Source organism: Coffea arabica, chromosome 11e (genome assembly GCF_036785885.1).
Source record: "Coffea arabica cultivar ET-39 chromosome 11e, Coffea Arabica ET-39 HiFi, whole genome shotgun sequence".
In the NCBI taxonomy this organism is placed as follows: domain Eukaryota; kingdom Viridiplantae; phylum Streptophyta; class Magnoliopsida; order Gentianales; family Rubiaceae; genus Coffea; species Coffea arabica.
This window is the reverse complement of record NC_092331.1, coordinates 18,443,938-18,456,155: the sequence shown is the minus strand read 5'-3', so window position 1 is coordinate 18,456,155 and position 12,218 is coordinate 18,443,938. Positions and strand designations below refer to the sequence as shown.

Sequence of the window (12,218 nt, the reverse complement as noted above, 5' to 3'; positions counted from 1 at the left end):
TATTAACCATAAGGAATTATATATATATATATATAACCATAAGAAGGTAATATGATAAAATACTCAACTATCACGGGGTTATATGGTAATATATAGAATCATGTAAGGTTAGAGTGCCATGTATATTATGTTTATATATTTTGATCACTTCAACCATTTTAATTGTTAAACAAGGGTAATTTTGACATTAACAAAATGTAATTTACCCTATAGAATCGGGTTGTTAATTAGATCGTTTGGACGATAAAACCGTTGACTTTTTGACGAATCGACATTCAATCAATTAACCCGATGAACCGGCGATTTTGTGAGAAACTCGGGTTGCTATGCGAAAAATTTTTAGAAGATATTGCATTGATGGTTTGAACTTGGGACCTCAAGTATAAGAATGTAGTGCAATCACCACTAGACCAACAGTCCAATTGTGAGTTGTTTGGTCCTTCTTATATTATATATTAGACTTTTATTCTTATTTTATTTCTTCAAAACAAAATTTATTTAGAATCTTTTAATAAAATTTTATTTATTTCCCAAATTCCATGAGGCAAATTTTAATGAAATAACAATATCTAGTTTATTTCCATAAGTTAAAACCAAAAGTTTGTTAAAAATAATGAAATTTCCATAAAATAAATTTAAGTTTTGTTTATTCTTATAAGAATTAATGATTCTATAATAAATTAGACTAATTGAACATTTACTAAGGCATAGTTTATTATAATTTCAATCATATAAAAAATTATAAGACATAATATTTAAGTATATTTAGTGACCCATCGGTTAGACCACTCATCCACTGATTGAATCAGTAACTCGTTAACCCATTTATTTCACTGGGTTTCTCTCTGGGCGGGTTTAATAACTATGTTTATCACACTAAAAAGTCCTTCTATATCATCAGATGGTAAAAGGAGAAGAGAAACAATTGGCACTGGAAAATAGAAAAATTTATAAGCTCAGCAAATGACTAGTTTGGCCTCGAGAACATGATCCAGCAGCCCAACATAGGTACAGATTGTATGCAATAGCAGGATTCAAAGGGACTACCTGCCTCCGATTCCATAAATTAAGTCCTTCATTCAGTCGGCTGTATGCTTACTCATCGAAATAATTACTGAAGAAGAGAAGCATCCATTCTCAGAACCAAGATGCTTAACGTTACGGTAAATCATGTCATGCTCTTAATAAAGGGAAACTGAAAAAATTCTTTTGCATGTGGTTCATAATCTGGTGGAATTCCATTTCCATAAAGAAAGTGAAAAAAAAAACCTTTTGACTTTACAGACACCTGCAGCCACCACTCTACAGAACTCAGCATTCCTTGATGCAAGATTTTATCCGGATTCCTTTTCTCCAACATCTGCTGAGAATTTGATTTTCTTCTCCTTGAAAAGAGATCCACTTCAATTTTCAAGAGAGCCAACTCAAGCAAATATGGGCATGCTAGTTTAATGAACTACAGGAATTATTTTCATGTCTTTCAAGTAGATTTTCCATCACAATTAGGAGAACTGGTGCCCTTGCAACCAGAATCAAAAACCACTTCGTAATAACACTGACAGAAAAAGTAGTACCAATAAGCCTATATTGTATCTGGTAGAATTCCTTTGTTACCAGAGTAGTGTACATATAAGAGAGCAGAACTAAACTGAAAAAGCCTAGCTTCAAGATTCGCAAGTGAAATAACCATGTTTGAGTGGTGAAAGAAGGTGGAGGATCCAATAAGTTGGTAATAATAAAGCGTCCTGCTGTGTGAATACATATAGAATCACAACAAAATACCCATTCATTATTCTCAGTGTTCATGATCTAATATTCTAATCCAAACCCAGCCAATCCTCAGTGGTACATGCTAGTACTTCTGTCACCAGAGGCATCCCATTGAGCAACATTTAGACTGTCAAGCTTCAAAAGTTTCTGATCCAATCTGACCCAGGCAAATGCTCAATATTAGGAGCTCACCCAAGCGAAAAAAATCGAATGCTATATTATAGTGTAAGCAACAGAATTTTCAAGTTGCTATCCAAAAACCAAATTGAACATGTTCAAAGACGTGAACTAACAACATTTATAGGCAACAAAATAGGGCCTTAGGACCAACTAAAAACGAATTTATACCATTAGATACGAATCACTATCTCTAGTCACCTTGAAGAAAAGGCATAAGTGCATTCATAGGTGGCACCCTGGAACCTTACATGTCTTATATCTCCTTCCCTACTATGGAAGAGATGAATACACTAATAACCACCCGTAACATTCAAAAAATAGCAGTAATCACAGAATGACGAATGATTAACTTCATGGCTCCATTTAATAGGGAAAAGTCTTTACTTTTCTGATACTTGCAATGGAGGATATAAAATTAAAAGATCTCTAGTTTCAGGGCTCTATTCATGAAACTACACCGGGATGCCCTTAAAACTTTTACCAAACATATCACCGGAATGTCACTAGCCAAACGGATCCGGCTGTAGTTTCCAGTTTCTTTCACTGCTAAATACCCAAACTTTAAAAGCCTAAAATTTGTGGCTGAATTAGAAATTGTTTTCAAATATGGGTATAACTTATATTTGTAACAAGAATATGAGGGAGAAAAAACAAAATTTGCCTATGTCTATCTCATCCTGCCGCCAAACTCCTTTCTGATTCTTTTATTCTTGTTTGAAGAATTAGGAAATAGAGAACTTAATAGGATTTGGTGATCTTTATGAACCAAAAAATGATGAGTTTGATAACTATTAGTTGGAAAATGAGAGTGGATATCCATAATCGGAGTGATTTCTTGCACATATTGCTATTGGCTTGTAACCAAGCATCTAATATGGATATACACAAGGAATTGGAACAATTTTAATGTTGATAACCAAGAATACCTTGAGTTTTAAGTAATTCTGCAGCTAACCGTCACCTCTGCACAGTTTTAGGAATTGGCGATAATTTGTCGTAGGAAAGTCAAAATTGAGTACCATCAATTGCATTTGAAAAATATGCGTTTGATCTATAAGTTGGGAAATGAGAGTGGACAGCCATAAATCGGAGTGATTTCTTGTACATATTACTACTGACTTTTAACCAAGCATCTAACATGGATATACACAAGGAATTGGAAGAATTTTAATGTCAATAACCAAGAACACCTTGAGTTTTAAACAATTTCGTAGCTAAGAGTCACCTCTGCACAGTTTTAGGAAATTGGTCATAACTTGTTGTAGGAAAGTCAAAATTAAGTATCGTCAATTGTGTTTGAAACTAGATTTGAAAATATTTTCAATGGTATAAATTTCCAACTCTGTTCATTGTCTGTAAGTACCAGAAAATTTGCAAAGTTGGCTGGAAACAATAACCTACACAGTTAAGAACTGGAAATTGCATTGAATTGTGACTCGAATTGGACCAGTTTGTGGCCCGAATCACCTAATGATGTCTTTTAAAGATTTTTAGCCTTCGAGTCTAGTTTCTAATGGTGCAAATTTTATGATTTTTTGACCTATATAGCTTGATGTATACCCATTTAACTGAGCATTAGTACCGCTGAATATTGGGTGCTAGCAAATACTTTACCTAGCCAATTTGGTTTCGTATTAGAATGCCACGGTAAGTAGTTTTAATTGCGAATTACCTTTTAGGTATACCAACAGTACCTTACAAACTGAATTGTTGTTGTGGGGAAGGCTATAGAGATATTTCTATGACTTTTGATAGGATCCAGAGTTACCCTACAAGTTTAGGATGTGTCTAGGCCATAGTCAGTTTAGCATGATGAATATGTATTGATAAATGATAACAAAAATTACATGCAATTTTACAACTTTCTTAACCCTCAGTTTTTTCCCTGAAACCTGATTTGAGTATCTTTTGGAACTTGTACAATTTTGAATCACGTTTATTTTAGACTACTGAAAAGCGGACGTGTGAAAATTCTAAAAGTTTTAAACATGACATAGGAACCAAAGCCCTTTCATTTAAATAAACTACTTTTTAAATTTGCAATTCCAGTCATGTATTATGTAGTGAAATTCATCCACATGACATCGATTTTGACTCAAGCTTTGAAATATTAAATAAAAGGAGTTCAGTGTTTGACTTGGCCATTATATTGAATAAACTATACAAATATCTTAATTATTCCAATTTGATTGTTCAAGCTATATTTACCTAGATCATTAAAAATTATGCCAGGTCTTCATGCAAATTAGGGGAATCTGGAGACGTGGTAAAAATTACACAATTGTCTTCAGTTTAGCATAAACATTATTGCACATCCATGTGGCACGTTGAGGGATATTTACAAACTTGAAACTTGGCACACTTCCATTATGATTTGCGGATGTCTGATTTTGTTTGGACAAGCTCCTTTAGCCTAGCAAACATGAGTTTTGCAATCTGATAATTAGTAATTTTGTATAAAATGCTTGTATGTGCTTCAAGTTTAGCAATTGGAATTTATGCTCTTCGTGATGTGAATCCAAAGTAATGTTGGGGAGGCTGTGAACGCAAAGTAAATTTGGAGAGGTTGGACTCTTGTCAAGGATCTATGTCTTCTTTGACATACATACCTTTATGGAAATGTTATGTGGTTATTTTTGCTCATATTAGGTATTTAATAATACAAATTATTTTGTTATATTTTGGGCTCGAGGCAATTGGTGTGTTGACGTTGAACAAGTCATGCACAAAAATTTGTCAAGGGAGATAAGGATAATGTGACGACCCCACCTCCCCCTAAGGCGTACCAAAGGGTTCGGCGGACCGCCTGCCCAGCTCTCGCCAGGACTCACTCACTATCTCAATCGAGTCACGTACACACATTCATGAACCATAAATAACATTCCCAATTCAAGCTTATAATTTACATTAATAGAAATCGAAGTACGAAGTCTCAATACACCAAACTAGATCAAAACGAATACAATCCAAATACAACATGTTCCATCCGAGGAATAGCGTGAGTACAAGTCAAAATCAAACAGCTAGTCTATGCTAGACTTTACATATCTCACACCTCGCTCGTACCCCTGAAAGGAAAACAAATGGAGTGGAATGAGCTAAAAGCCCAGTGAGGTTCCAAATAGCAAATTGACCATTATTTATAAGTACGAGTTTTCGATATAGCAAAGTAACGAGCATAAAGTGTTCATAAATGTGAACAGTAACACGTCAAGTAGAAATCTTAAAATGAGCGAATGTAGAAAATTTTTCAAAAGAAACAATAATCCAATAAACAATAACTACTCCAAAGTATAAGGATACGGATGACTCTCAGGAGCCAAATTCCCATTACATTACTAGAAGCTTGATCCCGTAGTAGTTGACACTCCGTCAACTTTCAAGTAAGTAACCAATCCAGTAGAACACCACTTAAACGACTCTCCGTCCACCGTTCAACCCCCAGCTGGGCCCAAAATCCTCAAGAACACGGGTGGTAATACTCGAGTATACCGATTAGTCGAGGAGATATCACTCCACTCGACAATACAAGAGACCCAGGGTTCGTTACCCAATCGACCAAGCCCTTGCCGGCTCGACTAGAGTAACTCGCCACAGGGTTTCTGGAATTCCAGGAAGTGCGCGCATCATAAACAAGTATATCAAGTCAATTGCAACAATAAACAAGTATATCACGTAAGGGCAAGTGCGATAAAGTACACTCTTGCCCTTACAATTCACGTATATAACATGTAATCAGATTGGTCACGTATCAAGTTCAAGTATCAAGTTCAATTCGGTATTTGAAAGCACTCACCCAAAAGATATAGTGCTACTGGTCACTTTCAGGTTATACTCCGAGTTCGGAGTCCAAATCTGCGATAAAACTCAATTTGAAAACTTTGAAACATGACTAGAGTTCGAAACTTAGACGTTTCGTTCAATAAGAATCAAGAAATTGAAATTCACTTGGAGAATACTCGTGAGATACTCGCTCACTTTTTAAATGATAAAACTTTGTAACATTTATACTTGAAATGGTCATGCGAGTCGAAAGTACAAGGGAAAACGTACTTTGAGCAATCATTATTTCATTTCTCAAGGGTACAAGTTTGGCCAAGTCCTTACTTATATACCTCGAACAAGAAGACTCAAGTACCCTAGATGGTTCAAGTACTATTCATATCAACTCGACCCAAGTCGCAAGTGTATTTATATAGTCCTCGAGCGTAAATTTGGGCAGCATGCCCTTTGTGTTTACCTAATTTTCCAGCCATTTAGGCTTCATTATTTTTCTTCAACAACAGCCCAACAACATACATATCAGCAATTTATGTCAAGAGCCGTTCCATAGGCTCACAATATCATAACAACAAGAACCGCATCAAGTACAAGTGCAGAAATTCAATGTGGCACAAGACAGATTTGACGTATACAAGCGGAAATAACTTGTCCGAGGCTACGCTTATCGGATTAAGGCGAAACCTATGCCGTTTCGAAGCTAAGACACAAAGCTACAACATTCATGAAGGTCACTTAGTCCATTTCCTAATGTAACTTAGTCAAAATCTCAGACTACTAAACCAGAAACCAATTCATCGGCTGTTTAAACGCATTATGCTGTAGCGGACCTAACTCAGTGTACACAAGTCCGAATCAGGTTTTCTTTGAGGTATTTTAAAGCTACTTCAGAACACTACAACTTTTATGTTTTGGCCCAGAGCTAAATCAGAATGGATCCTGATCAAAAATCGTGATAAACTGGACTGAACTGAAGAAACGGACTGCTGGGAAATTCTTAAAACAGTAGGGGTATTTTGGACTTTTCACGTTCTACGTTGCTCCGATTGAGCTGAAATTTTATAGGCACCTATAAAACATCATTTCCTACAACTTTCCTTCTTTGACCCAAGGCCAAATCGGCCTCTAACACATAGATACAAATTCGGACAGAAGTGATCAAGAATTTTCCAGAAATCTGGAATTTGTAGTTTCTAGTGAAATTTTCCCTAATTTCTCACTCCAATCACTCCCAAAACACCTTATAAAACCTCAATGGTAACATACAAGTATCACACATCAAGTTGGGCAGAAATTCCACAGCCCTAGTTCATCAATTAAATTGGGGAAAAACTTCTACACATGCTAGCATCCATGAATCCACCACCAATCAAGCTACTAAGCTTACTTTAACCATGATTGAAAGAGAAAGTTAGAGAGATATCATCCTCTTACCTTGATTTGAGTTCTCCAAGGGTAGCCCAAGCCTTCTCTTTCCAAAATTTCACCACCAAACACTAGCTAATCACTCAAGGAGAAGATTAATCGGTTTGGTTTGGTTTGATTCTTGCTTTATAGATGAATCCAAGAAGAAATGAAGAGGTTTCTCTCTTATTCTTCCTCTCTCCCTCTCTCGGCTCTTAGCAGCAGAAATGAAGGAAAAATGGGGCTTAACTTGTCTTATAAGAGAGTAAGAGAATTAGGACTAATGGTGTCCACAAATCTTGGCCAACACTTGGACTAATCTTGACCACAAAATTTTCTTTCTCTTGCCTTGCCTTTGAGCCACACATTCGGTCAAGCTATCATCATGAGGGGGAAGATATTTTGCTCAATTAGTAATGAGCTTATACAGTAAGAAAGTGGTGGTCAAGTGGTGCGTTCAAACGGTAGTGCGCGGGACCCGCCGGTTGGCGCCGTTTTTCTTAAAACTCACGTACTAGGGTTTTTACTTCCCATTCACTAACTTTATACCATTGCTACTAATCACATATTATTTCTCACTCAAAAGTCACTTTTAATCTCCAAATTTAATCCTTACTCTGTACCGAAAATTCATCCGGCGAAAAATCGCGAAAACCCTAATTTTGCTCCAAACTTGAAACCGAAGCGTAAAACCTTATTTTCTAGGTTTATTTACACTTATCATGGAATAATTGGATAGTAGGGCTTTAATAAATGATAATCTTCAAATAAAAAGAAATTTTTAAGAAAACGTGAGGAATTTTCCAATTCCAGTAATTAAAATTAGGGTTTCAATTAAAATATGAGACATTTAGGAAAACTGGTTAGTCACAAGTAAACTAGGGTTTTTGGCTACAATATTAGGGTTTCTAGTCTTTTAAACCAAAATAAGGTTTTAAATCAACCCAAAGAAATACACTTTAATATTTTCTTCACAAACAACCTCCTAATATTCGGGATGTTACAGATAATACTTTGTCAACAATAGTAACAGTTTTTTTTTTTTTTGCCTTTGTTTATCTAGTTAAACTTGGATATTATCGAACTTTCTTATTCGTTTAAGTTTGAAAATTTTTCTGAAGCTTCTTCTAAATATTTGTACATATTTTGTATAACAGAAAAGACTTATTTGTACATATTTTGTATAATAGAAAAGACTTCTAGTATTTGTACATATTTTGTATGATAGAAAAGACTTATTTATTAATTAAAAATACTATTTCTACTAATATGGATACACGATTCTCACTGGGCTCATTAGCTCGCATATTTTATTTTTGTTGATCGAAAAATAATTTCAGATATATAGGATGACCGAGCTCGATTAAAACAATTTGGTCTGTGAGGGCTTCAAAGGTGTTATTAGAAATTATAGTTAACCGACAAGGAATATTAACATATTGTACTTATAGTGAGATTTTGAATTATATCCGCTAGCAATCGTATATTTGTTTTTTGGCATGTACTCCTAATTTCGATTTTAGTGGAAAATTTAATATTTTCAAAGTGTAAGTTTAAAGGTTCTAGTTTTAGACCTAATGCGAAAACCTGACAAATGGCCAGTTCACTCCTTATTCACAAGGTCGAATTTGGTCGTTACATAGATTTTGGAGGGCACGGTGAAATGGAGGTTTCAAGGGGCGGGGATGGCCTAAGATTGGTACAGCCGGTGGGCTGGCGAGGTGGCATTTTATCTTTATTCTGCTCAGAACATTGCCGGATGATGAGTATGGAACTAGTAATCATGATTAATGTGCAGCAGAGGACCACCGAATCCAAGGCCATGCTTGAGAAGCTAAGGCAAGTGATGTAGCTATATAAGTTTCACACTTTATCTATCTGATATAGGCAAATAACAATGGCCAAAGCGACAGCAACATTAGCCTGAAGTGGATGACAAAGGAGGAGATTGTAAATGTAAACACATAACTAATACTAATTTTAAGCACAGATAGAGATTTATTGTAAACACAAATAAAGGTTTTAACTACTCGTACAATAATTAAGAATTGTCTTGCAGGCCACTCGGTGATAACAACTTGATAGCTTTGTACCACCAAAACTCACAGCTTCTAGTTGTTGGCTTTCAAAGTTGAGAGAGAAGCAGAATTGATTCTTGGCGTGGAACGCATACGGCCTCCAAATGTTTAGCCTTCTGCAGGGTGATTCTATCACTAAAGTTAATGTCCAAGTCACCATCCTTTTCGACTTTATCCCAATCAAAACATTGGATGATTGTACCGATTGCCAATGAAACAGTCCGAATGCCTAGATTGGCTCCTGGACAAGCTCTCCTGCCCATCCCAAATGGCAAGAACCTGGAATTGAACTCTTCTTTGTCCATCAATTTCTTCGCTTCGAATCTTTCTGGCATGAATTTCTCAGGCTCCTCCCAGAGTTTTGGATCCCGATGCACGGCCCAGGCATTAGCTAAAACAATTGTACCTTTCGGAATGTCATACATCCCTACCTTGCAATCTTCAGATGCATAATGAGGTAGCAGAAGTGGTGCTGCGGGGTACAGTCATGGTTCAAAGTCGCGGTCGCGGCCTGGACCGTTTCACATCGGTCTCGGCATATCGGTTGCGGTCTCGGCGAGATGCGAATTTTTGAAATATTTAATATTCTAAAAATTGTAAAAAAATATGATAAACAAAAATAATTAAAAAATTTGTAAAAATAATAAAAATTCGAATTGACTCGGGATGACTCGGAGTAACTCGGTGAGATTCGGCCGTTTCAACCCTTCACAGTGACGTCTCGACGAGTCACGTATCTCGGTATCGTTTCGTCGCGGTCTTGTCTCGGACTAGGCCGAGACGGTGACGACTCGGCCGAGTCTTCGAACCGTACAGTCTCATTGTCTCATTGACAACACAACGAAGATAAGGAAGCTTTGGGATATCGGATTCTCTCAACAGTCTTCCATGTCCTAGGTTGATGTCAATCTCAGTCCTGAGTTTCTGCAGTGCCTTAGGGTTATTTAGCAAAAGCAGCATAGCCCATTCGATGGTCAGCGTGGACGTTTCTCTTCCTGCTGTAAACATTATCTGGATCAAGGATTGCATATGTTAGACAAAGTAAAATGCTTAGATTAGGGTAGGAAAGAATCCCAGAAAGGTAGCTTTTAAATACTTTCTCCAACGCCAACAAGATCATCCTTCTGAAAATGCTTTAATGAGTACAAGCAAGGGAAAGGGTGATGACAACCAATGAGCTCAAATGCATCAAGGCCGAAGCTCTTATCATATGAGAAGATTGTTTTGGTGAAATTAAGGGGGGTTGTTTTCAGGAATTTGCTAATTAAAACCTCATACTCAAATCTTACCTGCTAGCATCACAATTAACAAAACTAAGGACAAAGTATCAGATTGTGACCTTGATTGCTAATCTTATCTTAGTATCAGAGTCCAAGTTTTGGCATTTAAATCCCACAGGCAAAGAATCAATGGCTAAAGGTTCATGTAGAGCTCTCACTGATGCCTCACTGTAGAGTGTAGCCTGATGTGTTTAACTAATAACCATATTAACTTTATGTTGCTGAAGAGAGCAATTGAGAAAGTGAAACAAGGTCTGCAGAATAATAAGTTCATCACAAGTGTAAATGCATAAATAGAGGAAAAGGGAAAAATAAAGTATATTCTGCCATTCCAAATTTCACTGCCTTAGCTACGTACTGAAATCGGAAAAAGCTCATGAAGTAAGGAAAACATGAGGCATATTGCACTTACAAATGCAAAACTCTTTATGGCGTCATCTGATAAAAAATCAGTTTCTTTTTCCTTACGAGAAAGCAGATTTGCAATCAGTGCCTTCTTCTCCCTGTCCAGCAGAGTATTTGAACATCGAAATTCATCTATGAAACCCAGACCGAAATTATCTCTCTTCTTCTGCAAAGAGATCATTTCCTTTTCTAACCCTTTGTAGCCAAGCCACCTTAACACAGGGGAGAAGTCACACAAATTCATTGAAATGCTTGAACCAAACATTTCTCTGAATTCTTCAATTATTTGCATGCCCAACTCCTCTCCAGCATCCTCCTCTCTGATGGAGCATCTTCCAACAAGCATCCTCATGATAACATTGAGTGTAAAACAGAAATCCAATGGCTCAAATCAACTCTTACTTGGCTTTCATTCTTTGAAACTCTGTAGATTGACCTGAGAATCATCTGACATTCCTCTTCCCTGATAACTGAAGTCCTCTGGAGGCTGTTGAAAGAGAGAGATTCAACGACAAAGAGGCGACGAAGAACCCTTCACAAGTCGCCATAAGGGGCCACCCCAAGGCCTGTGTAGTTATAGGTAAATCTATCTCCAGCCATGGTCCGAGGACGGTTTGCAAGCGTAATATCATTCTTGGTGAAGCACTCTTCAATGGCAGCTGGAGATGACACAACAACAAAGGAACGCCAACCGAATTCGAGAAAGAATATTGGACCATATTTAGCTGATAATGAGTTAAGTCTTGGAAGAGTGAGTTCTTGATAAGGTAAAGATGGCCAATTATTGACAGAGCAAGTGGACTTGGCGGTAACTTCTTGTTCTTGACATGGTTGAATAGCAAGTTTTTGGAGATGAGAAGCAAAGAACACGATAAGATGGTGACGAGGCAGCAGTAGAGATTCTCCATGGCCAAAAAGCTGAAAATCACAAGAGACATTTTAGTTAACTTCAGAGCTGACAAGGCCAAAGTTATTGGATAATACGTAGTTGTTCATGAAACAAGATGGCTTTAATAGTGAGAGGAACTTGGTCTTTGATGTATATAAGCTCACTAATTGAGAAACACAATTGGCAAGAATTACACATTGGAATAATTGCCGGCATCGATCATTAGCAGAAAGGGAAGCTTTAAAAAATTAAAAGCTTGGTGCGAAGAAAGTGGAGCTTTAAAAAATTAAAGCTTGGAGCAAAGAAGAGTCAAAATTACTTGTTGCTTTTCACTTACATGCCAAGAGAACTTTCAATTGTTTGGATACATGGATTAGTATGGAAAATGAGGAGAACTTAGGGGGCGCTTGGTTCAAGCTTAGGAATTGGAAT

At 36.8% G+C, this 12,218-nt stretch overlaps 1 long non-coding RNA gene and 1 pseudogene across 1 annotated transcript; both read right to left on the bottom strand.

Moving 5' to 3' along the window:
- Positions 1 to 4,846: 4,846 nt before the first annotated feature.
- LOC140021770 (uncharacterized) lies at positions 4,847 to 7,355 on the bottom strand. The gene is made up of 3 exons (XR_011825750.1): positions 7,165 to 7,355; positions 5,747 to 5,805; positions 4,847 to 5,018 (listed from the first exon to the last, which is right to left on the bottom strand). It is a non-coding gene; the product is annotated as an uncharacterized lncRNA (long non-coding RNA).
- A 1,904-nt stretch (positions 7,356 to 9,259) lies between these two features.
- On the bottom strand, positions 9,260 to 11,832 carry LOC113719413 (cytochrome P450 81C13-like; annotated as a pseudogene).
- Between the last annotated feature and the right edge of the window lie 386 nt (positions 11,833 to 12,218).